Here is a 26814-nt window from a genome sequence, read left to right as displayed (position 1 = left end):
CCTGCCTGGGCCCTCCTCTCACCATTGTCCCACGCAGAAGTCCACTTTCCCAGATATAGATGCTAATCCGAGCTTACCGTGCTGGCTCGTCAGATAAGGGGGCGCCACACTGCTGCATGTATGACTCCCATGCACTATTAGAGCTCTGGTTGTGGCCATGGGCCACCAGAAAAGTTGGACTGAGGGCTATCTGAATGGGGCTTTGTAGACACACACAGGCAGCACACACACATGCATGCACAAAAGCTACCCGGGAAGACTTAACTTCCACACGAACAGAAGTTTTAACTTAAAAAGAACAATGAACAAGTATGCCACCCAATTGAGCTTTGTGTTTGTTCTTGAAATGTCAATTTGAAAATCCCCCCTACTTTGAAGAAGATAGGGGACTATAATCAGGCTGCAAACGCACCATTTTTGTTGTTGTTGAGTTAGTGCTTAAACTGGGGTATTGCAGCAACTTTGCTTTGTGTTCACAACATCACATAAAAAGTGACCAAGGTATATCGTCACCTCCAAGGCTGTACCCCTCTAACAGAGCTCTGTATAACAAAGTATCATTGTTCAGCAACACATTCTAAATGTATATTCTCTCTTTATCCATCTCACTCCATCATCCCCTTGTCTCAATCCCTCTCTCTCTGTTTACTAACGATCGCTCTCCCCCCGTCATCTCCTCCCTTCCAAAAGTCTGTCAGCCTAGCTTGGTGTGAAGTGGGGGGTGGAGATGGGGGGGGGGGGGGGGGGGGGGGGTGCTCATCATACCGCGGCCCCCCTGAAGCGTGGGGCTGTTCAGCAGGTAGATAGTCTCCCACTGGGTGGACGGCAGGCTCCTGGGGAGGGAGGGAGGCTTGTTTTGGAGCTGGTAGGGGTTCCAGGAATCAGACAGGTCTGGTGTGCTCACTCACATCAGCCGGGATTCAGGACGCCACTTTGCGTGGTTAACTTGGAAAACAAAAACACTGCTGAGCATCAAGGTAAACAGCTGTCAGTTGTCTTCCATTGTAACACTGTTGTGCTCTTGAAAATGGAGAAAGGTAGGCCTACAGAGGTAGTTAGAGGGAAAACGATATGGTATAGTGACTATGTGTCTCCATTTCATTGGTCATTCAATAAGAACTGAAACCTTTGTGGAGAGAGTGATGGTGATGAGAGGGTTTAAGCCTCAGAATGGCTTTGAGGCACAGTAGCAACCACGTCCCAGTTTGTTTCTCACCTATTCATGTCACCCTTTGTTCTCTAAGTCCTGTTTCTGCATGGATATCCGTGTCTAACCAACTCTCTTTTGTTTGTCTTTAAGTTGCTTGTTTTCGCCACAGCAGCGTGCACCAGAGTTTCCTGCTTGTTTGTGTGATTAGTGCGCTGTATCAGAGCAGGGCTGCTTGGGGCCTGGGGGTGCTGTGTGCTGTGTGAAATGGCCCTCCACTCTGCCCACCTATCTCTCCCAAGAAGGGGCCACAGCCTCCCAGTGGAAAATCCAGGTCTCCGAGCAGAAGACGAGGAGGGGAGGGGATTAGGGGTTCCGCGTGAAAACCACGGTAAATTGAGTCCTCACTGTTTATTTTTATACTTTGCATTGTAAATTAAAAGGGTGGAGTAAGGGGGGGGTGAATTAGTCATATTGTCGTTTTCAAATCAGATTGTTTTTCCCAACCAAGCAAATGTAACACCCCAGAGCACAGAGAAGACAATGCAAGCAAATATATGTGTGTCTGACGAGTGGAGGGAATCAGATATAACCTACTTGGTGTTCTTTATTTCTGTTGTTTGGCAGGACGGGCAAGACTGGTATTTTTAGTTACCCGGACAGGATAATTAATTTGGAACGCCATTCAATGGTGTCTAAGTACTTGTTTTGGGCCTACTTCAAATCAAATCAAATTGTATTGGTCACATACACATGGTTAGCAGATGTTAATGCGAGTGAAGCGAAATGCTTGTGCTTCTAGTTCCGACAATGCAGTAATATCTAACAAGTAATCTAACAAATTCACAACAACTACCTAATACACACAAATGTAAGGGATGAATAAGAATATGTACATATAAATATATGGATGAGCGATGGCCGTGCGGCATAGGCAAGATGCTAAATATGGTATAGAACAGTATATACGTATGAGATGAGTAATGTAGGATGTGTAAACTTTATTAAAGTGGTGTTATTTAAGGCGACTAATGATACCTTTATTAAGTCCATTTATTAAAGTGACCAGAGATTTGAGTCTGTATGTTGACAGCAGCCACTACATGTTAATGATGGCTGTTTAACAGTCTGATGGCCTTGAGATAGAAGCTGTTTTTCAATTGTTGAGGATCAGCGGGGGGGAGATGTTGATTCCTTCTTCACCACCTGGGTGAGGCCAGTCAGAAAGTCCAGGACCCAGTTGTACAGGGCGGGAGCTTAATGACGAGTTTGGAGGGTACAATGGTATTCAATGCTGAGTTGTAGTCAATGAACAGCTTTCTTACATAGTAAGAATAGCAAGGTATTCCTCTTGTCCAGATGGGATAGGGCAGTGTGCAGTGTGATGGCGATTGCATCGTCACTGGACCTATTGGAGTGGGTCTAGGGTATCAGGTAGAGTGGAGGTGATATGCTCCTTGCCTCGTCTCTCAAAGCACTTCATGATGACAGAAGTGAGTGCAACGGGGTGATAGTTATTTAGTTCAGTTACCTTAGATTTCTTGGGAACAGGCACAATGGTTGCCATCTTGAAGCATGTGGGGACAAAATACTGGGACTGATTGAATATGTCCGTAAACACACCAGCTAGCTGGTCAGCGCATACTCTGAGGACGCGGCTAGGACAGCGACCTGGGCCGGCAGCCCTGCGAGGGTTAACACGGTTAAATGTTTTACTCACGTTGGCCACGGAGAAGGAGAGCCCACAGGCTTTGGTAGTGTGCCGTGTCAGTGGCACTGTATTGTCCTCAAAGCAATCAAAGAAGATGTTTAACGTCTGGGAGCAAGACGTTGATGTCCGCGAAGGAGCTGGTTTTCTTTTTGTAATCCCGTGATTGACTGTAGACTCTGCCACGTACGTCTTGCGTTTGAGCCATTGAAATGTGACTCTACTTTGTCTATATACTGACGCTTTGCTTGTTTGATTGCCTTGCGGAGGGAATAGTTGCACTGTTTGTATTCGGTGATGTTTCCAGTTGCCTTGCCATGATTAAAAGGGGTGGTTCGTGCTTTCAGTTTTGCGCAAATGCTGCTATTAATCCACGGTTTCTGGTTAGGAAATGTTTTAATAGGCATAGTGGGTACGACATATCCGATGCACTTGCTAATAAACTCACTCACCGAGTCAGTATATACATCAATGTTGTTGTCTGAGGCTATCCGGAACATATCCCAGTCCACGTGATCGAAGCAATCCTGAAGCCTGGAATCCGATTGGTCAGACCAGCGTTGGACGGACCTGAGCACGGGCTTTTCCTGTTTTAGTTTCTGTCTATAGGCTGGGAGCAACAAAATGGAGTCATGGTCAGATTTGCCGATGGCAGGGCGGGGGAGGGCTTTGTATGCATCGCGGAAGTAGCAATGATCCAGAATGCTAGCAGCCCGTGTCGCGCATTCGATATGCTGATAGAATTGAGGAAGTCTCATTCTCAGGTTAGCTTTGTTAAAATCCCCGGCTACAATAAATGCAGCAGTAATATGTAATATGCTCGGAAGCGGTAGATGGTGTGCTCAACTTCTGATTCTGACCAGTAGGCCGCTCCATCTGCCTCTCCTGCAGCGACCACGTTGTTTTGGGTCGGCCTCTGGGATAAGATCCCATGTCCAGGGTAGACATATTCCTAGTCGTAATGTTGGTAAGTTCTCATAGCTTTTATATCCAATAGTTCTTCCCGGCTGTATGTAATAACACCTGAGATTTCCTGGGCTAACAATGTGAGAAGTAATACATAAAAAACTAATTACTGCACAGTGTCCTAAGGACCTGAAGCGAGGCGACCATCTCTGTCGGCGCCATCTTGTGCCGACTTTGTGAGGAATAAGAGGCTAAAACAATTGTTTTCACCTCTGTCAGCCTTCTTGGATAAATACAGTATGATAAATGAAAAGAGATAGTCTGACGTTCTAATTTAAGGCCATTACCCTTATGCCACTCCCCTTTTCCACTGAGATTCTAATTTAAGGTAAAACACAAATAAACCAATTATAAGATCCACATGAATAAAACATTTCTTTGTGCAGTATTTGTTTGACACGTACCTCTTCTTTACTGTAGATTCAGCTTGAGCTGGAGCGCATTCTGTAGATAAATAATAATGACACATTAAAAGATAGACAGAACAATAGACATCGGGTCAACATTGATTGATTTGGAAGTTTTTTTTTTATTTTCAGGCCACACACAAAGCAACCAAAACAACACAAAGAAAGGAGATAGAATGAAACACACATTCTCCATCGTAAATCATAATTGATATTTGCATAGGTGATGTTTAAAGGCTGAATGACTCGAATACTTGTCTTGAGAAACATTTGATGAAAGATGCATAAATAACTGCCTCGTTTTATTTCCTTAGATATTTGTCTCTTTCAATCTGATTGTCTCACTCACTCTAAGCGAGTCAGAAAAAAAAAAACGTATTCTACCCTGTTGCCCTGTTATTACTGTAACTAAGATGCCGAGGGTATTCCATAGATTTGGGACATATGAGTAGGTGCAAAATTTGTCTGTAATCCCCCCATGCCCCGTATGGACACCCCGTGCTACACGTCTAGGGACATGCTAAAGATCAGAGGTCGGGGGGGGGGGGGGGGCCTTTGAGTGTTCTAGTTGTCACTATGATTCAGCTCAGACTTTGATAACTCGTTTGGAGAATGTCAGCATTCTAGCAGGGTCTGTATCTATCTGGTCTTGTCTATCGTGACTGGTCTTCCCCTATAAATCCAGGTTAGATGACATTCAGTGATGGCAAACAAAAAGAGGGGGCAGGTATTCTGGCCTTGGAGTCAATAGTGCCTCTCTTTTTCACTTGGGGGCATACAGAGTAAAGGCAGTAGTATACTAGGGGCAGGAGGGGGGGAAGGGGCTGTAAGACGGGTAAGGGGTATCAGGTGCTTCTACACCTGCATTGCTTGCTGTTTTGGGGTTTTAGGCTGGGTTTCTGTACAGCACTTTGAGATATCAGCTGATGTACGAAGGGCTATATAAATACATTTGATTTGATTTGATTTGATGATATGATCACATGAGCAGAACTGACAATAACCGTTATCCCCAAAAATCCCCAAAAAGAGTTAAATAAGCAATTCATATTTACAAAAGAAGGCCTATCATCAATGTTCAAGATATGAACTGAGATCTCCACACATACATTTTTCTTTTTAGATAGCGACATATTAGGAAGCGCACCAAAAATGATAGAGACTTTAATGTATTCTGGTATATTACTCTAAATGGTTTCATCAGTCTTTGAAAACTGAGAAAATGTGCGGTTTATTATCTCTCAATAGTGGGTGATGAATCTTTGCCAAAGGCCCCTAAACCATACATGGTATATAGAGGAGGGAAGGTGGGGGTGGGATGGGATGGGATGGGGAGTCATTCCAAGTCGATGAGGAGCTTGGAGAGGAGGTGGAGGGCAACCTTTCTCTCTCCTCTCATCCTGCCTCTCTTACACCCAAGTTATTTGTATGAATGCTTTGCATCACTACCTTAAACTCACCATTAATCAATCCACCATTTTTATTATTTCTGTAAGCGTGGCGCAGATTGCTAAATAAAAAAAGATTTCCGTGTGAAGAAAAAGGAAAAATGCAAGCGTATTCATTGGACCTTAAAATGTTTTGATGGCTTCTCAGAGGCACATTATATTTACATAGGAATGTGTCATTAACGTCAACGGCGAACCAGAAACTATTAAACTAATACAATGCCAAACTGAACAACCTTGAGAATTTGATTAAAGCCATTGTGAGTTTTAAAAATGCTCCATTCTTTGAGTTAAAACAAAAGACTGATGCATTCAGCTCCGGTTATAATTCAGCTGTCAACTTTCATTGATGTATTTGACTTCCGCAGCTAGCATTTACATACTTTATATATAGCAAAGGAGGGATCTATGCAGAGAATCATAATGGAGGTTTGAAACAAACACGCCACTGTTTGTGTTTCATTTCAAATTAGCCGCTGTAATTTTCAACAAGACTGCAGGCATTGTTTGCTTGGCAAAGTCATGTGTTGAGAGCATATTTAATTCCTCTATTATTGCTCTGGTTGTAAATGCATTATTTTCAGACAAGTGCTCTTTAACATCAGTGAGTAATCTTCACTCTTAGCTCATCTTTGCCTTGATATTATGGTCCCAGTGACCTTTCTGGACAAAAAACCCACATCTGCTCATTCATTGTGGTGTATTGTGTGCATGTGGGAAGTACAGGTGTGTTTCTGTATGTCGATAAACAGAATGCCTTTAAGAAATGTGAGACGTGATATGTTTGTTCCTGTGCGACTCCTCAGTAATGTACTGTTATAGTAATAATATGATAATGTACACTCCTAAATAGGTGTGTGCGTGGGGGGGGGGGGGGGGGGGGGGGACACACACGACACACAGGGTATCATATTCAGCACCTAAATATGTTCTCCCCTGATCACACATGTTTTTTCAATATAATTATCACATTTCAGAAATGCATAGGGGGATGTTTCAACAAATAGGAGCCATGACAAAATGAGGCCTTATTTGTGTTTCATTATCTGCTTGAACATATTTTACATCCATGGTGAGATATTTAACATTGTTTTATCATACCCTGGAGATATCTTACACACCAATCTAATTAAAGTCACCATTTTGCCCAGTATCCTATTTAAAAAAAATCTATATATTCTATATAATTATGAAATGATGCATTATTTAATATGTAAACCCCAAAGCTCCATGCGTGTTGCGATCATTTTAATCAAAAGAAAATGAATAGAGCCCCTTTTCTTAGTCCTGTTTAGAAGCTTAATTGGAGAATGGAGTAAATCTTGATTATTTTCAGAGTTTCTCCAACCAACATGAAAAAAAGAGAGTGAATTAGTATGAAAGCATGCATGAAATCTAGTTTTAAATCATTTACCAACCGTGTAACAAAGTGACTGTGATTACGCTGACTTAGGCCACCACTTAACAACAAACTGTGTGCCTATGCGCGTGTGTGTGTGTGTGTGTGTGCCTATGCGCGTGTGTGTGTGTGTGTGCCTATGCGCGTGTGTGTGTGTGTGTGTGTGTGTGTGTGTGTGTGTGTGTGTGTGTGTGTGTGTGTGTGTGTGTGTGTGTGTGTGTGTGTGTGTGTGTGTGTGCATGTCTGCGTGCGTGTGTGAGTTGAGTCTGAGCATGCTAACCAAAGAGCGAGTATCATCATTTTTCTAGTGAATATTACATGGAGTCATATTGTTGTCTGCAGCATTGGTGCCAAAGTAGCCAGTTAAAATGCAAGCATGTACACTACAGTTCAAATTTTGGGGTCGCTTAGAAATGTCCTTGTTTTTGTAATAAAAGCACATTTTTTTGTCCATTGAAATAACATCAAATTGTTCAGAAATACAGTGTAGACATTGTTAATGTTGTAGATGACTATTGTAGCTGGAAATGCCAGATTTTTTTATGGAATATCTACATAGGCATACAGAGTCCCATTATCAGCAACCATCACTCCTGTGTTCCAATGGCACGTTGTGTTAGCTAATCCAAGTTCATCATTTTAAAAGGCTAATTGATCATTAGAAAACCCTTTTGCAATTCTGTCAGCACAGCTGAAAACTGACGGCCTTCTAGTCAGAGTTGCAAAGAAAAAGCAATATCTCAGACTGGCCAATAAAAATAAAATATTAAGATGGGCAAAAGTACACAGACTCCGGACAGAAGAACTCTGCCTAGAAGGCCAACATCCCGGAGTCGCCTCCACACTGTTGACGTTGAGACTGGTGTTTTGCGAGTACTATTTAATGAAGCTGCCAGTTGAGAACTTGTGAGGCATCTGTTTCTCAACTAGACACTCTAATGCATTTGTCCTCTTGCTCAGTTGTGCACTGGGGCCTCCCCCTCCTATTTCTATTCTGGTTAGAGACAGTTTGTGCTGTTCTATGAAGAGAGTAGTACACAGCGTTGTACGAGATCTTCAGTTTCTTGACAATTTCTCACATGGAATAGCCTTCATTTCTCAGAACAAGAATGGGCTGACGAGTTTTAGAAGAACGCACTTTGTTTCTGGCCATTTTGAGCCTGTAATCGAACTCACAAATGCTGATGCTCCAGATACTCAACTAGTCTAAAGAAGGCCAGTTTTATTGCTTCTTTAATCAGTACAACAGTTTTCAGCTGTGCTAACATAATTGCAAAAGGGCTTTCTAATGATCAATTAGCCTTTTAAAATTATAAAATTGGATTAGCTACAGTGCCTTGCGAAAGTATTCGGCCCCCTTGAACTTTGCGACCTTTTGCCACATTTCAGGCTTCAAACATAAAGATATAAAACTGTATTTTTTTGTGAAGAATCAACAACAAGTGGGACACAATCATGAAGTGGAACGACATTTATTGGATATTTCAAACTTTTTTAACAAATCAAAAACTGAAAAATTGGGCGTGCAAAATTATTCAGCCCCTTTACTTTCAGTGCAGCAAACTCTCTCCAGAAGTTCAGTGAGGATCTCTGAATGATCCAATGTTGACCTAAATGACTAATGATGATAAATACAATCCACCTGTGTGTAATCAAGTCTCCGTATAAATGCACCTGCACTGTGATAGTCTCAGAGGTCCGTTAAAAGCGCAGAGAGCATCATGAAGAACAAGGAACACACCAGGCAGGTCCGAGATACTGTTGTGAAGAAGTTTAAAGCCGGATTTGGATACAAAAAGATTTCCCAAGCTTTAAACATCCCAAGGAGCACTGTGCAAGCGATAATATTGAAATGGAAGGAGTATCAGACCACTGCAAATCTACCAAGACCTGGCCGTCCCTCTAAACCTTCAGCTCATACAAGGAGAAGACTGATCAGAGATGCAGCCAAGAGGCCCATGATCACTCTGGATGAACTGCAGAGATCTACAGCTGAGGTGGGAGACTCTGTTCATAGGACAACAATCAGTCGTATATTGCACAAATCTGGCCTTTATGGAAGAGTGGCAAGAAGAAAGCCATTTCTTAAAGATATCCATAAAAAGTGTCGTTTAAAGTTTGCCACAAGCCACCTGGGAGACACACCAAACATGTGGAAGAAGGTGCTCTGGTCAGATGAAACCAAAATTGAACTTTTTGGCAACAATGCAAAACGTTATGTTTGGCGTAAAAGCAACACAGCCCATCACCCTGAACACACCATCCCCACTGTCAAACATGGTGGTGGCAGCATCATGGTTTGGGCCTGCTTTTCTTCAGCAGGGACAGGGAAGATGGTTAAAATTGATGGGAAGATGGATGGAGCCAAATACAGGACCATTCTGGAAGAAAACCTGATGTAGTCTGCAAAAGACCTGAGACTGGGACGGAGATTTGTCTTCCAACAAGACAATGATCCAAAACATAAAGCAAAATCTGCAATGGAATGGTTCAAAAATAAACATATCCAGGTGTTAGAATGGCCAAGTCAAAGTCCAGACCTGAATCCAATCGAGAATCTGTGGAAAGAACTGAAAACTGCTGTTCACAAATGCTCTCCATCCAATCTCACTGAGCTCGAGCTGTTTTGCAAGGAGGAATGGGAAAACATTTCAGTCTCTCGATGTGCAAAACTGATAGAGACATACCCCAAGCGACTTACAGCTGTAATCGCAGCAAAAGGTGGCGCTACAAAGTATTAACTTAAGGGGGCTGAATAATTTCACACGCCCAATTTTTCAGTTTTTGATTTGTTAAAAAAGTTTGAAATATCCAATAAATGTCGTTCCACTTCATGATTGTGTCCCACTTGTTGTTGATTCTTCACAAAAAAATACAGTTTTATATCTTTATGTTTGAAGCCTGAAATGTGGCAAAAGGTCGCAAAGTTCAAGGGGGCCGAATACTTTCGCAAGGCACTGTAACACAAGAGCACAGGAGTCACGGTTGCTGATAATGGGCTTCTGTACACCAATGTAGATATTCCATAAAAAAAACTGGCATTTCCAGCTACAATAGTCATCTACAACATTAACAAAGTCTATACTGTATTTCTGAACAATTTGATGTTGTTTAATCGGCAAATAAATTTACTTTTGTTTTCAAAAACAATGACATTTCTAAGTGACCCCAAACTTTGGAACGGCAGTGTATATTAAAAGGCAGCGCAGTCTTTTGATGGACATTCGTCAGTTTATGAATACGTGTGCATATTGATTGGCAAAAGGTGAAAACCAGTTTGACACAAATATTTCTGAAAGGGCCTCTGCTATCCCACATGATTTAAAATCCATTTTAAACGCCTGTCACTTACATTTCCTTATATAAGACCCCGATGACTCCTGAAAATAATAATAATGAAAATGTCCAGAGTATATTGCATCCAGCGGGCTACATGCAGATATTAGGGTATATATTGATATGCATCTGAGTGGAGGAGGATGGTGGACCAGTTTATTTTCCATTCATCCCCCCCCCCCCCCCCCCCCAAAAAAAAAAACCATTTCTCCAAATACAGTAAACTGAGGTACAGTGGGGCAAAAAAGTATTTAGTCAGCCACCAATTGTGCAAGTTCTCCCACTTAAAAAGATGAGAGAGGCCTGCAATTTTCATCATAGGTACACTTCAAATATGACAGTCAAATGAGTAAAAAAAAATCCAGAAATTCACATTGTAGGATTTTTAATGAATTTATTTGCAAATTATGGTGGAAAATAAGTATTTGGTCACCTACAAACAAGCAAGATTTCTGGCTCTCACAGACCTGTAACTTCTTCTTTAAGAGGCTCCTCGGTCCTCCACTCGTTACCTGTATTAATGGCACCTGTTTGAACTTGTTATCAGTATAAATGACACCTGTCCACAACCTCAAACAGTCACACTCCAAACTCCACTTTGGCCAAGACCAAAGAGCTGTCAAAGGACACCAGAAACAAAATTGTAGACCTGCACCAGGATGTGAAGACTGAATCTGCAATAGGTAAGCAGCTTGGTTTGAAGAAATCAACTGTGGGAGCAATTATTAGGAAATGGAAGACATACAAGACCATTGATAATCTCCCTCGATCTGGGGCTCCACGCAAGATCTCACCCCGTGGGGTCAAAATGATCACAAGAACGGTGAGCAAAAATCCCAGAACCACACGGGGGGACCTAGTGAATGACCTGCAGAGAGCTGGGACCAAAGTAACAAAGCCTACCATCAGTAACACACTACGCCGCCAGGGACTCAAATCCTGCAGTGCCAGACGTGTCCCCCTGCTTAAGCCAGTACATGTCCAGGCCCGTCTGAAGTTTGCTAGAGAGCATTTGGATGATCCAGAAGAAGATTGGGAGAATGTCATATGGTCAGATGAAACCAAAATACAACCTTTTGGTTAAAACTCAACTCGTCGTGTTTGGATGACAAAGAATGCTGAGTTGCATCCAAAGAACACCATACCTACTGTGAAGCATGGGGGTGGAAACATCATGCTTTGGGGCTGTTTTTCTGCAAAGGGACCAGGACGACTGATCCGTGTAAAGGAAAGAATGAATGGGGCCATGTATCGTGAGATTTTGAGTGAAAACCTCCTTCCATCAGCAAGGGCATTGAAGATGAAACGTGGCTGGGTCTTTCAGCTTGACAATGATCCCAAACACACCGCCCGGGCAACGAAGGAGTGGCTTCGTAAGAAGCATTTCAAGGTCCTGGAGTGGCCTAGCCAATCTCCAGATCTCAACCCCATAGAAAATCTTTGGAGGGAGTTGAAAGTCTGTGTTGCCCAGCAACAGCCCCAAAACATCACTGCTCTAGATGAGATCTGCATGGAGGAATGTGCCAAAATACCAGCAACAGTGTGTGAAAACCTTGTGAAGACTTACAGAAAATGTTTGACCTCTGTCATTGCCAACAAAGGGTATATAACAAAGTATTGAGATAAACTTTTGTTATTGACCAAATACTTATTTTCCACCATAATTTTACTTTTTTGCCCCACTGTAAATCTGAACCTTTCATTAGATTAGTATAACGCTGAAGAGATAGTATTAGAGTGTTTACATTGTTCAGTATGAGAACAAAATGGTTTGATGGACGAGCTGAAACCGAAGTTGATATACAGTATATATACAGTACCAGTCAAAAGTTTGGACACACCTACTCATTCAAGGGTTTTTCTTTATTTTTACTATTTTCTACATTGTTGAATAATAGTGAAGACATCCAAACACATATGGAACCAGGTAGTAACCAAAAAAGTGTTAAACATATTTAAATATATTTTATATTTTAAAAAACACACAGTGCCTTGCAAAAGTATTCATCCACCTTGGATTTTTTTCTATTTTGTTGCATTACAACATGTAATTTAAATGTATTTTTATTTTAGATTATGTAATGGACATACACAAAGTAATTTCATGTAATGGAGAAAAAAAAACACAAAACATACACAAAGTGAAATAAAAAAAAAAGACTTGTTTCACAAAATTCAAAAAGATAAAAAATGAAAAGTTGGTGTGTGCATATGTATTCACCCCTTTTACTATGAAGCCCCTAAATAAGGTCTGGTGCAACCAATTACCTTCAGAAGTCACACAATTAGTTAAATAAAGTCCACCTGTGAGCAATCTAAGTGTCACATGATCTGTCACATGATCTCAGTATATATACACACCTGTTCTGAAAGGCCCCAGAGGCTGCAACACAACTAAGCAAGGGGCACCACCAAACAAGTGGCACCATGAAGACCAAAGAGCTCTACAAACAGGTCAGGGACAAAGTTGTGGAGAAGTACAGATCAGGGTTGGGTTATAAAAAATATCCAAAACTTTTAACATCCCATGGAGCACCGTTAAATCCATTATTAAAATGGAAAGAATATGGCACCACAGCAAACCTGCCAAGAGAGGGCCGCCCACCAAAACTTAAGGACCCGGTAAGGAGGGCATTAATCAGAGAGGCAAGCAACATTGACCAAAGATAACCCTGAAGGAGCTGCAAAGCTCCACTGCGGAGATTGGAGTATCTGTCCATAGGACCACTTTAAGCCGTGCACTCCACAGAGCTGGGCTTTATGGAAGAGTGGTCAGAAAGAGCCATTGCTTCAATCATTTTTTTTTATGTTTGCCAAAAGGCATGTGGGAGACTCCACAAACATATGGAAGAAGGTACTCTGGTCAGATGAGACAAAAATTTGGCTTTTTGGCAATCAAGGAAAACACTATGTCTGGCGCAAACCCAACACCTCTCATCACCCAGAGAACACCATGTTTTTCATCGGCAGGGACTGGGAAACTGGTCAGAATTGAAGGAATGACGGATGGCGCTAAATAGAGGGATATTATTGAGGGAAACCTGTTTCAGTCTTCCAGAGATTTGAGATTTGAGATTGGGACGGAGGTTCACCTTCCAGCAGGACAATGACCTTAAGCATACTGCTAAAGCAACATTCAAGTAGTTTAAGACCTAGTCAAAGCCCAGACCTCAATCCAATTTAGAATCTAATGGTATGACTTAAAGATTGCTGTACACCAGCGGAACCCAACCAACTTGAAGGAGCTGGAGCAGTTTTGCCTTGAAGAATGGGCAACAATTCCAGTGACTAGATGTGCCAAGCTTATAGAGACATACCCCAAGAGATTTGCAGTTGTAATTGCTGCAAAAGGTGGCTCTACAAACTATTGACTTTGGGGGGATGAATAGTTATGCACACTCAAGTTTTATGTTTTTTTGTCTTACTTCTTGTTTGTTTCACAATAAAACATATTTTGCATCTTCAAAGTGATAGGTATGTTGTGTAAATCAAATGATACAAACCCCACAAAAAAACTATTTTAATTCCAGGTTGTAAGGCAACAAAATATGAAAAATGCCAAGGGGGGGGGGGATACTTTCACAAGCCACTGTACAGTATCAGACAAAAACTTTGGTCATGTCATTCCATTAGGATGCTAAGACCAGACCAATATACATTTGACCAAAATCATATGACCTTAAAGAGGTGGCTCTTGGGACTCAGTCCTGCCCAGTCCTGAATAAATTACTATTTCTCAGCATTATGGTGTCTTCTATAAGGGCGCCAGAGGAGATGGCTGCCATTTTATAGTCTCCTAACCAAATGTGGCTATTGTGTGTGTTTTTTCTCATTATTTGTAACTTATTTTGCACATAATGTTTCTGCCACGGTCTCTTATGAACGAAAAGAGCTTCTACATATCAAGATAGTGATTACTCAACTCGTACTGAACAAAGAAAAATTATTTAAAGTTTCGGGACGCAAAGGATTTACTTCAGACACCCGACATGGCCCAAATCCCAGTGATTCACATGAGAAAGAGACGGAGATATCAGGGATGTAGGTCGGAGTGCCTTGTAAGGATCTGATGGCGAGTGGGTAATCTGCCTCTACCATCAATTTTATAAGCCAACGTACAATCATGGGACAACAAAATAGACAAACTATGATCACTAAACTATTATTAGGTATTTTCTTAAAACTGCATTGTTGGTTACGGGCTTGTAAGTAAGTATTTCACTGTAAGTTCTACTACACCTGTTGTATTCGGCGCATGTGAAAAATTAAATTGTATTTAATTTGATTTGAATGTCCTACCAACGGGACACTAAATACTGTAATATCTTATGTTTCACCGAGTCGTGGCTGAACAACGAAGTGAATAACATACAGCTGGCGGGGTTTCGGCTAGATAGAGCAGCCGCCTTTGGTAAGACAAGTATTGGCGGTCTGTGTACAACAGCTGGTGCACGAAATCTAAAAGTAAGGAAGTCTCAAGGTTTTGCTCGCCTGAGGTAGGGTATCTCATGATAAGCAATAGACCACACTATTTACCAAGATAATTTTAATCTATATTCTTCGTAGCTCCCTATTTAGCACCACAAACAGATGCTGGCCCTAAGACCACACTCAATGAGCTGTATACGGCCATTAGCAAACAGGAAAATGCTCATCCAAAGGCGGCGCTCCTAGTGGTCGGGGACTTTAATGTAGGGAAACTTAAATCCGTTTTACCTCATTTCTACCAGCTTGTTAAATGTGCAACCAGAGGGGGAAAAAACACAGACGTGTACAGAGCTCTCCCAGGCCCTCCATTTGGAAAATAAGACCATAATTCTAAATTCCTGAATCCTGCTTACAATCAAAAACTAAACAGCAAGCACCAGTGACTTGGTCTATAAAGAAGTGGTCAGACGACGCAGATGCTTAGATACAGGACTGTTTTGCTAGCACAGACTGGAATATGTCCTGGGATTCTTCCGATGGCATTGAGGAGTACACCACATCAGTCACTGGCTTCAACAACAAGTGCATCCAATGACGTCGTCCCCATAGTGACTGTACGTACATACCCCAACCAGAAGCCATGGATTACAGGCAACATCTGCATTGAACTAAAGGGTAGAGCTGCCGCTTTCAAGGAGCGGGACTCTAACCCAGAAGCTTATAAGAAATCCTGCTATGCCCTCAGACGAACTGTCAAACAGGCAAAGCTTGAATCGTACTACACTGGCTCTGACGCTCACCGGATGTGGCAGGGCTAGCAAACTATTACAGACTAGAAAGGGATGCACAGCCGTGAGCTGCCCAGTGACACGAGCCTACAAGACAAGCTAAATTACTTCTATGCTCGCTTTGAGGCAAGCAACACTGAAGCATGCATGAGAGCATCAGCTGTTCCAGATGACTGTGTGATCACACTCTCCGTAGCCAATGTGAGTAAGACCTTTAAACAGGTAAACATTCACAAGGCCGCAGGGCCAGATGGATTACCAGGACATGTACTAAGTGCATGAGCTGACCAACTGGCAAGTGTCTCCACTGACATTTTCAACCTGTCCCTGACTGAGTCTGTAATACCAACATGTTTCAAGCAGACCACCATAGTTCCTGTGCCCAAGAACACTACTAGGTAACCTGCCTAAATGACTACCAACCCATTGCACTCAAGTCTGTTGCCATGAAGTGCTTTGAAAGGCTGGTCATAGCTCACCTCAACACCATTATCCCAGCAATTTGCATACCGACCCCAACAGATCCACAGATGATGCAATCTCTATTGCATCCCACACTGCCTTTTCCCACCTAGACAAAAGGAACTATGCAAAAATGCTATTCACTTACTACAACTCAGTGTTCAACACTATAGTGCCCTCAAAGCTCATCACTAAGCTAAGGACCCTGGGATTAAGCACACCCCTCTGCAACTGGATCCTTACCACCTGACGGGCGGCCCCCAGGTGGTAAGGGTTGGTAACAACACATCAGCCACGCTGATCCTCAACACGGGGGACCCTCAGGGTTGCGTGCTCAGTCCCCTCATGTATTCCCTGTTCACTCACGACTTCACAGTCTGGCACGACTCCAACACCATCATTAAGTTTGCCGACGACACAACAGTTGTAAGCCTGACAACCGACAATGATGAGACAGCCTATAGGGAGGAGGTCAGAGACCTGGCCGTGTGGTGCCAGGATAACAACCTCCCCCTCAAGGTGATCAAGACAAAATAGATGATTGTGGACTACAGTCATTCTCATCGACGGGGCTGTGGTGGAGCAGGTTGAGAGTGTCCACATCACCAACAAACTATCATGGTCCAAACACACCAAGACAGTCGTGAAGACAACATGACAAAGCCTATTCCCCCACAAAAGATTTGGCATGGGTCCTCAGATCCTCAAAAAGTTATACAGCTGCACAATCGAGAGCATCCTGACTGGTTGCATCACTGCCTAGTATGGCAACTGCTCGGCCTCCGACCACAAGGCACTACAGAGGGTAGTGTGCATGGCCCAGTACATCACTGGGGCCAAGCTTCCTGACACCATTCAGGACCTCTATACCAGGCGGTGTCAGAAGAAGGCCCTAAAAATTGTCAAAGAATCCAACCCTAGTCATAGACTGTCCTCTCTGCTACCGCACGGTAAGCTGTACCGGAGCGTCAAGTCTAGATCCAAAAGGCTTCTTAACAGCTTCTAAACTCCTAAACAACATATCAAATGGCTACCCAGACTATTTGCATTGTCCCCCCCCCTTTTACGCTGCTGCTACTCTCTGTTATTATCTATGCACAGTCACTTTAATAACTCTACCTACCATATACATATTACCTCGACTAACCTGTGTCCCCGTACATTGACTCTGTACCCGTACCCCCTGCATATTTAAACTCCATTGTTAGTTAAGGGCTTGTAAGTAAGCATTCCATAATAAGGTCTTCCTGCTCAATATTCTGCCATTCTGCCTTGTGTCTCTGACCCAGCACACGTGTAGACTGTATACCCACGCACGCACTCTCGCTACCATGTAGGGTACACACAGGGAACAGAGAGGCAGCTGTCTTCATGTCATAAGAGGGGGTGGGTAGGTGTGTCTGTCCTCTTTTATTCTGTCTCTTTTTGAACAGGGCCCACCTTATTATGTGACATGTGACAAATAGCATTTGATTTGATTTGATTGATTTGATCTCCCACTGAATATTAACAAATAGTGTACAAAAAAAATAGATGCATGCAGTTACTAGGTGAGGGGGGGGGGGTTAGGGAGCTGTTGTTTGAATCGACCCTCAAAGAGTAATTCGATATGAGTGAACATGCATCATAATGCTCAATTATTTTGATAGAGGAGCTTTAATTTAATGCCTGACATAAAAACAGCCTTGTGTCTTGCCTCTGGAAACAGCCCAGTTCAGGAGATGGTTACTGTAAGGCTCTATAGATGAACCAAACACATCCTCAATTCATCCAATGAATCATATCCGCACCTATGATGTGTGCTGTGCATTTATTTCCATGTATTAGGCCTACACCCTCTGTGTGTGAGTGTTATCATTACCATAACCACACACACACCTCTCCACACTCACTGCACTCAACTGAGGATCAACAGAGATGGACACCCATCCAGCCTCATACTCAAAGCCCTGCCGATCAGCAGACCACACACTGCACCGAACGAGAGACAGGGAGGGAGGGTTGGACACATTGTATTTATATGAGTGAAGCACTTCCTTCTGGTTCTCAGTATTGTTACTGTACAACCCCACATGAACTAGTTAAAAGCACAGCCCAGTGGCCTTCTGGGGATTAGCATCATTCCGAGAATGGCGTGTGTGCCAAACAGGAAGTGCATCTTGTGTTTTAATGTGGTTTCCACTGGCATCAATCATTCCGTACAATTAGGCCAATTCCCGCTCAATTTTCTGCCTTGTGAGGAGCACAGCAATGCTGACTGCACAGACAGCTGTCTCTGACCCAGCAGCACACATGTAGACTGTAAACCCACGCACGCACTCTCGCTACCATGTAGGGTACACACAGGGAACAGAGAGGCAGGTGTCTTCGTGTCATAAGAGGGGGTGGGTGGGTGTGTCTGTCCTCTTTTATTCTGTCTCTTTTTGAACAGGGCCCACCTTTTCTCTTCCTCCCACCGCCTCTTCGGCCTCAAGTGGCATTTGTTTTCCATGGCAACCAGATTAAATTAGGTGAGTGATTATAGCTTATTAACACCAAACGCTGTTAGTATATTCTTATAATTTTGTATGTAAACACTTTCCCCTTGTAGCTGGGCCACCACTCTCTTTTTACTGGAAATTGCTTTGTACAGAGCAGGAGGCCTGAAGCTTAGTCATAATAAAAATATAATTATGAAATAGACAATAGCCACTCAGAGATCTCCCCCCCCCCCCCTCTCGCTGCCTCTCTGGAATGGGTAAGAGCTGTTCAAACTTCAGGTACAGCCAACCCCTAGTAATGAACAATAAAAATGCAAACCACCTCTTTTTTCCCTGATTCTAACTAATAAACCCACTAGAATTAACATTCTCACTTGATCTAATGAGGTGTGGGGGTTTGGACTTTAGCACTCGATATTGACTACTGTAGCCTTTAGCCTCACTTTGCATCTAATACAGTACTCCAGGCCAAAGTGATTATTTCCTTGTTGTGTGGAGATATACGTAATTAGTATTAAAATGAAGCATTTTATTGATGCTCGGTGGTGTATTATTACAAGTGTTGCATCCAGAAGGCCTGTTCCCACTCCCTCCCTCTCTCCCCTCGCCTCTCTGCTCTCACTGACAGCAAGATATGTTTAGAAGATACCAATTATACACACCCTCAAATCAGCTTTATCATACATGGGCTGTTTCATGGGGAGTCCCACTGGTTTTAGCACAGTTACCGTAGAATATAGCCCATTTAAAAGCAAGAACCCAAAAAAAGAGATGAGGGAAAAAAAAGGGAGTGGAGCTGCAGGCCAGAAGAATATGAGCAGGTGCAGAAAGGAAAAATTACTGCTATAAACAAGGCTAGTCCTCATAATTTATCATTAATCTGGCTGCCTCTGCTCGCAGGTTTCATCTTATTTTGCATGCTGATGTCCATGTCATATTTCTTATCAGGGATTTGCTTAGGCTTTTATCCTTGTACTCAGTCTCTACACTTACTGCAATGGCACCGGTCGGGGGGGGGGAAGGGGGTGTGTGTTTGTCATTCAGCCCATGATGAAAAATGGAACTGTCATATTGACACAAGCAACTGAAGAAAACACAACAGTGAACACTATCCAGGTCATCGCGCAATACCAAAAAAAAAAAAAAAACGCACAAACGAAATTAAAATCAGTGGATCTTTGAAACACAGATCAAATCAGAATCACATTTTGTTTGTTACACGCTTCGTAAATAAGAGGTCTTGACTAACAGTGAAAGGGCTTACGGGCCCTTCCCAACAATGCAGAGAGAAAAATTTACAAATAAAAACACAAGGAATAAATACACAATGAGTAATAACTTGGCTAATACGCATGGGGTACCAGTACTGAGTCGATGTGCAGGGGTACGAGGTAACTGAGGTAGATACATATACGGTTGAAGTTGGAAGTTTACATACACTTATGTTGGCGTCAATTAAAACTAGTTTTTCAACCACAAAGGAAATCAACCAAGATCTCAGAAAAAAATTGTAGACCTCTCTGGTTCATCCTTGGGTGCAATTTCCAAACGCCTGAAATATCTGTCCTCTTTTTAAAAATGTTAATTTGACCTTTATTTAACTAGGCAAGTCAGTTAAGAACAAATTCTTATTTTCAATGACGGCCTAACTGCCTGTTCAGGGGCAGAACGACAGATTTGTACCTTGTCAGCTCGGGGATTTGAACTTGCAACCTTCCGGTTACTAGCCCAACGCTCTAACCACTAGGCTAACCTGCCGCCCCACTGGTCTGATGAAACAAAAATAGAACTGTTTGGCCATAATGACCATCGTTATGTTTGGAGGAAAAAGGGGGAGGCTTGCAAGCCGAAGAACACCATCCCAACCGTGAAGCACGGGGGTGGCAGCATCATGTTGTGGGGGTGCTCTAGGAGACAGAACGCATCTCCTTTCTGAGCGGTATGACGGCTGCGTGGTCCCATGGTGTTTATACTTGAGCACTACTGTTTGTACAGATGAATGTGGTACCTTCAGGCATTTGGAAATTGCTCCCAAGGATGAACCAGATGTGTGAAGGTCTGTCTTGTGGAGACTTGGGGAGGTTTTTTAGGTCTTGTATGATTTCTTTAGATTTTCCCATGATGTCAAGCAAAGAGGCACTGAGTTTGAAGGTAGGCCTTCAAATACATCCACAGGTACACCTCCAACTGACTCAAATGATTTCAATTAGCCTATCAGAAGCTTCTAAAGCCATGACATCATTTTATGGAATTTTCCAAGATGTTTAAAGGCACAGTCAACTTAGTGTATGTAAACTTCTGACCCACTGGAATTGTGATACAGTGAATTATAAGTGAAATAATCTGTCTGTAAACAATTGTTGGAAAAATTACTTGTATCCTGCACAAAGTAGATGACCTAACCGACTTGCCAAACCTATAGTTTGTTAACAAGAAATGTATGGAGTGGTTGAAAAACAAGTTTTAATGACTCCAACCGGTGTATGTAAACTTCTGACTCCAACTGTACATACTGTACCTGTTTGTCAGTCAAGGAAGATTCTTATCGGCAATATCAGCATAATGTACATTTATCAGTCCTATCCCTCTTCAGCTTACTCTATATTACACCCTTAATTAATCAATACGTTTTTATCCCCTAACCTCTGCCATTCTGTACGGTGCATTCGGATAGTATTCAGACCCCTTTACTTTTTCCACATTTTGTTACATTTCAACCTTATTCTAAAACTGATTAAACAGTTTTTTTTCTCTCATCTATCTACACACAATACTCCATTAAAAAAAACTGAAAATATGCCTCCCGAGTGGCACAGTGGTCTAAGGCACTGCATTGCAGGGCTAGCTGTGCCACTAGAGATTCTGGGTTTGAGTCCAGGCTCTGTCGCAGCCGGCCGCGACCGGAAGACCCATGGGGCGGCGCACAATTGGCCCAGCATCGTCCAGGTTAGGGGAGGGTTTGGCCGTCAGGGATGTCCTTGTCCCATCGCGCTCTAGCGACTCCTGTGGTGGCCCAGAAGCGTGCACGCTGACACGGTCAACAGGTGTACGTGCGGTGTTTCCTCCAACACATTGGTGTGGCTAGCTTTAGGGTTAAGCAGGCATTGTGTCAAGAAGCAGTGTGGCTTGGTTAGTTTGTGTTTCGGAGGACAGACGGCTTTCGACCTTTGCCTCTCCCGAGTCCGTACGGGAGTTGCAGCAATGAGACAAGACTGTAACTACCAATTAGATACCATGGAATTGGGGAGAAAAAAGGGGTCATTCTTTATATACTGTATATAGAAAGAAAATATATAGAAAGAAAATATAATATTTACATAATTATTATAAAATATCATTCAGACCCTTTATTCAGTACATTGTTGAAGCACCTTTAGCAACGATTACAGTCTCCAGTCTTCTTGGGTATGACGCTACAAGTTTGGCACATCTGTATTTGGGGAGTTTCTCCCATTCTTCTCTGTAGATCCTCTCAAGCTCTGTCAGGTTGGATGAGGAGCGTCGCTGCATAGTTATTTTCAGGTATCTCCAGAGATCTTCGAACGGGTTCAAGTCCGGGCTCTAGCTGGGCCACTCAAGGACATTCAGATGCCTGATTGGTGGAGTGCTGCAGAGATGGTTTTCCTTCTGGAAGGTTCTCCCATCTCAACAGAGGAACTCTGGAGCTCTTTCAGAGTGGCCATCGGGTTCTTGGTTACCTCCCTGACCAAGGCCCTTCTCCCCTGATTGCTCAGTTTGGCCGGGCAGCCAGCTCTAGTCTTGGTGGTTCCAAACTCCTTACATTTAAGAATGATGGAGGACACTGTGTTCTTGGGGACCTTCAATGCTGCAGCCATTCTTTGGTATCCTTCCCCAGATCTATGCCTCGACACAACCCTGTCTTTGTGCTCTACGGACAATTCCTTCGACCTCATGGCTTGGTTTTTGCTCTGTCATGCACTGTCAACTGTGGGACCTTATATAGACAGGTGTGTGCCTTTCCAAATCATGTCCAATCAATTGAATTTACCAGAGGTGGACTCCAGTCAGTAGAAACATCTCAACGATGATCAATGGAAACAGGATGCACCTGAACTCAATTACGAGTCTCATAGAAAAGGGTCTGAATACTTATTTAAATAGGGTATTTCTGTTTTTCATTTTGTATAAATTTGCAAAAATGTCAAAAAATATGTTTTTGCTTTGTCATTATGGGGTTTTGTGTGTAGATTGATGAGGGTAAAACATCTAATTTAATCAATTTTATAATAAGGATGTAACAAAATGTGGAAAAAGTCAAGGGGTTTGAATACTTTCAGAACGCACCGTATCTCTGTCTCTTTCTGCTCATTGTATCAAAGACTTCCAGCCCAAGTCTCTTTGTCTGTGTCGCTTTAGACTCAGATGTCCTGTCCACTGTCTGACCACACAACTACTCTCGGCAGATGTTTCAGTGTGATGAAAGGGGTCGTACCTCTCAGCACCAGAGAAGTTCCCTGGCATCCCTGTCCCACTTTTCCAGTCCGTCTGTCTCCAGCACACTCCTCAAGCCAGCTTTTTGCCTTCCCCTTCAATCTGTGTGAAGGACGGGATTGATTAGCATGCAGCGCAGTCATTTACATACTTTTGCACACAGATCACTGAATGAACAGAAGTGGTGGGTTGGTTTCTTTTTATATTTGCCTTTTTTTCCAAGGGTGGGGTGGAAGTGGGGTGGCATGGTTGCTGAGTGGGGGGGGGGGGGGGGGGGGGGGGTCTTTTCAAGGAACACCCCCAGAATTAATGTTCCACACCTGTGCACAGTGCGGCAGTCTTTATCGAGCATCACAGGTGCACCACATTAATTGTGGGAGAGACCATTTTCTTAGATGGGAGTGCATACTGGCAGGCAGTCAGTCAGTCAGTCAATATTCATATATAAAAGACAAATATAAAGTGCTGTTCTACAAAGCTGGCACTTAACTGGGTATCTGGATTTATTGCTTTTCCCAGGGTCTGTATATAACACACATCACAGTATATAAAAATAGTGCCCTATTTTAATGTAGTGATTAAATTAATGCTAGATTGGCACATATCCTGCATGTGCGTGTGCGTGTGTGTGTGTGTGTGCGTGTCTTGCTGCTGTGCTGTAAGCGAGGCAGAGACTCTCCTAATGACTGTAATGTGTCGGCATGATGAGGAGAGGAGGAGAGGAGGAGGAGAAGAGAGGAGAGGAGTGGAGGAGAGGGGGCTGACACACCTGCAGGGCCCAGAGGCCAAACGTACGACTGCCCCCCCCCCCCCCCCCCCCCCCCCCCCCCCCCCCCCCCCCCCCCCCCCCCCCCCCCCCCCCCCCCCCCCCCCCCCCCCCCCCCCCCCCCCCCCCCCCCCCCCCCCCCCCCCCCCCCCCGGTGACGCAATTACCACAGCTAAACACTTAGCCCGCACTCTTATCCTCTTCCTCAGTGAAGTACGATACACTGTCAATCCCCTCACTCTGTGCCTGCCACTGTGAAATGGTACAGACAGACAATAACAGATCACGGTCACTGAGCTGAGCATTCCCTTAGGATTTAGCAAGACACTTTTTTGAACGTCCAATAATGAGTAGCAAAAGGTCAGTGGAGCATTGCTGCTCATCCACTCATGTCCTAATCCCTGTAATCATGCATGATTACCTTTCAAATAGTTAAAGGTAAAAGGAGTAAAAACAATGGGCAAGAAATCATGCTTCTCGAGAAAAATGGGCCAGGGTGTTATGTTGACTGCGCCAGTCAAAAAAGAACAGGCCTGTCGGGATTCATTTTTGAAATAAACGGCGCAGCGCGTCTGAGGGGGAAAAACATGACACATTTATCCTCCTCCCTCCTTCAACGGCCATTTTGAACTCTGCAATTGACCTTCTGGAGCATCATTTACAATGAGTCATATCAAAGCTCCAAAGTGTTAAAGCTACAGCATCTCCCCTCACACACTTGTAGGGATAATAGCTATAACTAGACCAAATTGTCCCCTTCATTTGTATGCCTATCGCAACCCACATTCTCCCTGACTCACCCTTTGACAAAGAAGGTCATTCTCCAACAAAGAAAATTAAGCCCACTAGATATTGTTTGATTGGATTTGCCATTACAAGGTTTTGGGATCATTTGAGATCATTACAGAAATTCATTTGAAGTGTTGCTGAAAATATGACCTCTTCCTATTATTTTTTCAAAAAATGCCCTTAAATGAGTCCGAGTGGACCAATACCATTTTGAATATTATTTTGTTTCTCTTTTCTCCAACACCTTCTACATCCCTCTCTTCCTATGCCCTCTCTTTTCCCCTCTCCTCTCTCAACTTCCTTCTCTCCTAACCCCTCTCAATTTCACAGCCTGAGTAACTTTGTGTGCCCCTCTCATTTTAAAGAGAAGCAGTCTTTGGTTCCAAGCCAAATGTGTTCTTTCCAACATTTCAATAAATTGAGAGGGAAGGCATTAAAGTTAATCAGACCAACCACATTGTGGTTCAGACACGTTGGCTGGATTATGGATTACTTAGCTGGATGAAAACCGATTCTTTCATTTAAATTCCGGGTTCCTCATCTTGCTAAAATTAAAAAGAGAACTAATACTTCTTGGACAGACTTCCCTCTCTTTATGTGCCCACTTATTTTTCTCTAATCTAACTTCTCTGCTCTGGACCACATAGAGGGAACACCCAGGGAGGAAGTGCAGGAGTGACAACTATGCACCACCAACCTCTGACTCCTAAGAGAAGAATCTCATAATCAACTACCACTATGGATCGTTTCACTGTGGATGTCTGTATCTTTGCCGACCTAATCCTTAAACCTGTAATACATCCTTGTGGTTTTATGTCTCTACTTGTTAATCTGAGTGGTAGCAGTGATTCATGCAGTGCATTTGGTCAGGCCAGTGTAGGGTCTGCTTTGTCACTCTGCAGAAATGTGCAGCAGATGGGAGAGCTATGACCTGATATATACTGCTTTTACAAGTGGATTTTTCGCCCTCACTGTAATGGAACTCCTGGCTTTCTGTTGATATGTTTAATGAAATATTTCCATAATCACCTCCACGACCTGTGTGTGTGTGTGTGTGTGTGTGTATGTGTGTGTGTGTGTGTGTGTGTGTGCGCACACACTCGGGTGTTAATGTGCACATTTGTGGCTGTATGTTTTGAAATGTATTCGTGCATATGAGTAGTGTGCACTGGGTGTTGTGTGTGTGTGAACTGTTTCTATGTTTGGAGTGTGTGCTCCGACCGGCGCTCCTGTCACTAGTGGATGGTATATGTCAGCCTTGACTACACGCTGGCTCCACTACATCACCAGCTGCAGATACTGGCAAATTGTTTCACTGACAATGAAACTGTCTCTCCATTAGGGGCCCAGCTTCTTAGGACAGAAACATGCCTTTCAGCGTGTCACAACTAGCAAGGACTGCCAGTGCGCGTGTGCGTGTGATTGAGAATAAGTATGGTCGTCCTCTTTACCTGTTCTAGTGTTGTTGTTGTTGTGTCAAATCCCCTCCCAGTGTTGGACAGGTGTGGGGCCACCATGGAGGAGTTGGAAGGGATGTGGAGGGAGTTTGGTTTGGTCCTGGTCCTGTACCATCTCTATCATCCCTCCTGGCTGGGCTGGGCAAGGTCGGCTTGGTTTAATGTGTTCACCTCCACGCCTCGCTCATTACCCTCAATACCAGGTGATGAATCTGTGGTTTAAAAAAAATGAATCGCTGACATTCATCTCCTTTCCGTCACACCAGAGCTTAAATCGACCTATCGCTGTCTGAGGACATTTAGTAGTAGTCTGGCTGGATTCACTTGTTACCGAAGCACCGGCCCACTAGAACACAGCCAGGCACACAGTCCCTTCCCCTATGTTCATTGTGCATCGTGTTTCCTACCCATAGATAGATGAGTGCACATTAACACATACTGGTGTGAACATAAACGATACTTAGACACTTCACCATACCGCCATTTGCACCTACACTCGCCTTCTTATACACTAAATTATTCATATCTCTCTACATTTGATTTAGCATGCCTCCTGTCTGCCATTTCTAACTCATTTTTATACATTTCATTATGTTGTATGACTTTAGGCCCACTGGCTGGAAAATGACAATTATTTTGCTCCAGCAGCTAGCTATTAAGAGACCTGAAGAATACATACAGTAGCATGCAGAGTGGCACTGCACCCTATCACATACAGGCACACACACACACACACACACACAGGCATACACACACACACACAGGCACACACACACACACA

The sequence above is a fragment of the Oncorhynchus mykiss genome, chromosome 26, assembly GCF_013265735.2.
Source record: "Oncorhynchus mykiss isolate Arlee chromosome 26, USDA_OmykA_1.1, whole genome shotgun sequence".
In the NCBI taxonomy this organism is placed as follows: domain Eukaryota; kingdom Metazoa; phylum Chordata; class Actinopteri; order Salmoniformes; family Salmonidae; genus Oncorhynchus; species Oncorhynchus mykiss.
Note: the sequence above shows the minus strand (reverse complement) of the source record.